We start from the raw sequence: 4,372 nt of genomic DNA, 5'->3' as shown, positions 1-4,372 counted from the left end.
ACTGGGGAAAGGCAGGCAGAGAATTCCCTGATAGCACCTTCTCTGTGCCTGTTCACATTGCTTCGCAGAATCGCTTTTGTGCAGAAAACAGTAACACTTGTTCAGAAGGAAAGAAAGCACAGAGCCCCAGATTCTATGTTGTCCTGGAGAGCTTGCAGAGCACTGGGGAAAGGCAGGCAGAGAATTCCCTGCTAGCACCTTCTCTGTGCCTGGGAAGCAGAAGTGTTCACATTGCTTCGCAGAATCGCTTTTGTGCAGAAAACAGTAACACTTGTTCAGAAGGAAAGAAAGCACAGAGCCCCAGATTCTATGTTGTCCTGGAGAGCTTGCAGAGCACTGGGGAAAGGCAGGCAGAGAATTCCCTGCTAGCACCTTCTCTGTGCCTGGGAAGCAGAAGTGTTCACATTGCTTCGCAGAATCGCTTTTGTGCAGAAAACACTAACACTTGTTCAGAACGAAAGAAAGCACAGAGCCCCAGATTCTATGTTGTCCTGGAGAGCTTGCAGAGCACTGGGGAAAGGCAGGCAGAGAATTCCCTGCTAGCACCTTCTCTGTGCCTGTTCACATTGCTTCGCAGAATCGCTTTTGTGCAGAAAACACTAACACTTGTTCAGAACGAAAGAAAGCACAGAGCCCCAGATTCTATGTTGTCCTGGAGAGCTTGCAGAGCACTGGGGAAAGGCAGGCAGAGAATTCCTTGCTAGCACCTTCTCTGTGCCTGGGAAGCAGAAGTGTTCACATTGCTTCGCAGAATCGCTTTTGTGCAGAAAACACTAACACTTGTTCAGAAGGAAAGAAAGCACAGAGCCCCAGATTTTATGTTGTCCTGGAGAGCTTGCAGACCACTGGGGAAAGGCAGGCAGAGAATTCCCTGATAGCACCTTCTCTGTGCCTGTTCACATTGCTTCGCAGAATCGCTTTTGTGCAGAAAACAGTAACACTTGTTCAGAAGGAAAGAAAGCACAGAGCCCCAGATTCTATGTTGTCCTGGAGAGCTTGCAGAGCACTGGGGAAAGGCAGGCAGAGAATTCCCTGCTAGCACCTTCTCTGTGCCTGGGAAGCAGAAGTGTTCACATTGCTTCGCAGAATCGCTTTTGTGCAGAAAACAGTAACACTTGTTCAGAAGGAAAGAAAGCACAGAGCCCCAGATTCTATGTTGTCCTGGAGAGCTTGCAGAGCACTGGGGAAAGGCAGGCAGAGAATTCCCTGCTAGCACCTTCTCTGTGCCTGGGAAGCAGAAGTGTTCACATTGCTTCGCAGAATCGCTTTTGTGCAGAAAACACTAACACTTGTTCAGAACGAAAGAAAGCACAGAGCCCCAGATTCTATGTTGTCCTGGAGAGCTTGCAGAGCACTGGGGAAAGGCAGGCAGAGAATTCCTTGCTAGCACCTTCTCTGTGCCTGGGAAGCAGAAGTGTTCACATTGCTTCGCAGAATCGCTTTTGTGCAGAAAACACTAACACTTGTTCAGAAGGAAAGAAAGCACAGAGCCCCAGATTCTATGTTGTCCTGGAGAGCTTGCAGAGCACTGGGGAAAGGCAGGCAGAGAATTCCCTGCTAGCACCTTCTCTGTGCCTGGGAAGCAGAAGTGTTCACATTGCTTCGCAAGAATCGCTTTTGTGCAGAAAACACTAACACTTGTTCAGAAGGAAAGAAAGCACAGAGCCCCAGATTTTATGTTGTCCTGGAGAGCTTGCAGAGCACTGGGGAAAGGCAGGCAGAGAATTCCTTGCTAGCACCTTCTCTGTGCCTGTTCACATTGCTTCGCAGAATCGCTTTTGTGCAGAAAACAGTAACACTTGTTCAGAACGAAAGAAAGCACAGAGCCCCAGATTCTATGTTGTCCTGGAGAGCTTGCAGAGCACTGGGGAAAGGCAGGCAGAGAATTCCCTGCTAGCACCTTCTCTGTGCCTGGGAAGCAGAAGTGTTCACATTGCTTCGCAGAATCGCTTTTGTGCAGAAAACAGTAACACTTGTTCAGAAGGAAAGAAAGCACAGAGCCCCAGATTCTATGTTGTCCTGGAGAGCTTGCAGAGCACTGGGGAAAGGCAGGCAGAGAATTCCCTGCTAGCACCTTCTCTGTGCCTGTTCACATTGCTTCGCAGAATCGCTTTTGTGCAGAAAACAGTAACACTTGTTCAGAAGGAAAGAAAGCACAGAGCCCCAGATTTGCTGTTGTCCTGGAGAGCTTGCAGAGCACTGGGGAAAGGCAGGCAGAGAATTCCTTGCTAGCACCTTCTCTGTGCCTGTTCACATTGCTTCGCAGAATCGCTTTTGTGCAGAAAACAGTAACACTTGTTCAGAAGGAAAGAAAGCACAGAGCCCCAGATTCTATGTTGTCCTGGAGAGCTTGCAGAGCACTGGGGAAAGGCAGGCAGAGAATTCCCTGCTAGCACCTTCTCTGTGCCTGGGAAGCAGAAGTGTTCACATTGCTTCGCAGAATCGCTTTTGTGCAGAAAACACTAACACTTGTTCAGAACGAAAGAAAGCACAGAGCCCCAGATTCTATGTTGTCCTGGAGAGCTTGCAGAGCACTGGGGAAAGGCAGGCAGAGAATTCCTTGCTAGCACCTTCTCTGTGCCTGGGAAGCAGAAGTGTTCACATTGCTTCGCAGAATCGCTTTTGTGCAGAAAACACTAACACTTGTTCAGAAGGAAAGAAAGCACAGAGCCCCAGATTCTATGTTGTCCTGGAGAGCTTGCAGAGCACTGGGGAAAGGCAGGCAGAGAATTCCCTGCTAGCACCTTCTCTGTGCCTGGGAAGCAGAAGTGTTCACATTGCTTCGCAAGAATCGCTTTTGTGCAGAAAACAGTAACACTTGTTCAGAAGGAAAGAAAGCACAGAGCCCCAGATTTTATGTTGTCCTGGAGAGCTTGCAGACCACTGGGGAAAGGCAGGCAGAGAATTCCCTGCTAGCACCTTCTCTGTGCCTGTTCACATTGCTTCGCAGAATCGCTTTTGTGCAGAAAACAGTAACACTTGTTCAGAACGAAAGAAAGCACAGAGCCCCAGATTCTATGTTGTCCTGGAGAGCTTGCAGAGCACTGGGGAAAGGCAGGCAGAGAATTCCCTGCTAGCACCTTCTCTGTGCCTGGGAAGCAGAAGTGTTCACATTGTTTTGCAGAATCGCTTTTGTGCAGAAAACAGTAACACTTGTTCAGAAGGAAAGAAAGCACAGAGCCCCAGATTCTATGTTGTCCTGGAGAGCTTGCAGAGCACTGGGGAAAGGCAGGCAGAGAATTCCCTGCTAGCACCTTCTCTGTGCCTGGGAAGCAGAAGTGTTCACATTGCTTCGCAGAATCGCTTTTGTGCAGAAAACAGTAACACTTGCTCAGAACGAAAGAAAGCACAGAGCCCCAGATTCTATGTTGTCCTGGAGAGCTTGCAGAGCACTGGGGAAAGGCAGGCAGAGAATTCCCTGCTAGCACCTTCTCTGTGCCTGTTCACATTGCTTCGCAGAATCGCTTTTGTGCAGAAAACAGTAACACTTGTTCAGAACGAAAGAAAGCACAGAGCCCCAGATTCTATGTTGTCCTGGAGAGCTTGCAGAGCACTGGGGAAAGGCAGGCAGAGAATTCCCTGATAGCACCTTCTCTGTGCCTGGGAAGCAGAAGTGTTCACATTGCTTCGCAAGAATCGCTTTTGTGCAGAAAACACTAACACTTGTTCAGAACGAAAGAAAGCACAGAGCCCCAGATTCTATGTTGTCCTGGAGAGCTTGCAGAGCACTGGGGAAAGGCAGGCAGAGAATTCCCTGCTAGCACCTTCTCTGTGCCTGCGAAGCAGAAGTGTTCACATTGCTTCGCAGAATCGCTTTTGTGCAGAAAACACTAACACTTGTTCAGAAGGAAAGAAAGCACAGAGCCCCAGATTTTATGTTGTCCTGGAGAGCTTGCAGAGCACTGGGGAAAGGCAGGCAGAGAATTCCTTGCTAGCACCTTCTCTGTGCCTGGGAAGCAGAAGTGTTCACATCGCTTCGCAAGAATCGCTTTTGTGCAGAAAACAGTAACACTTGTTCAGAAGGAAAGAAAGCACAGAGTCCAGATTTGATGTTGCCCTGGAGAGCTTGCAGAGCACTGGGGAAAGGCAGGCAGAGAATTCCCTGCTAGCACCTTCTCTGTGCCTGGGAAGCAGAAGTGTTCACATTGCTTCGCAGAATCGCTTTTGTGCAGAAAACAGTAACCCTTGCTCAGAACGAAAGAAAGCACAGAGCCCCAGATTTTATGTTGCCCTGGAGAGCTTGCAGAGCACTGGGGAAAGGCAGGCAGAGAATTCCTTGCTAGCACCTTCTCTGTGCCTGGGAAGCAGAAGTGTTCACATTGCTTCGCAGAATCGCTTTTGTGCAGAAAACAGTAACACTTGTTCAGAAGGA

The sequence above is a fragment of the Strix aluco genome, unplaced genomic scaffold, assembly GCF_031877795.1.
Source record: "Strix aluco isolate bStrAlu1 unplaced genomic scaffold, bStrAlu1.hap1 HAP1_SCAFFOLD_33, whole genome shotgun sequence".
In the NCBI taxonomy this organism is placed as follows: Eukaryota; Metazoa; Chordata; class Aves; order Strigiformes; family Strigidae; genus Strix; species Strix aluco.
This window is presented reverse-complemented; position numbering follows the sequence as displayed.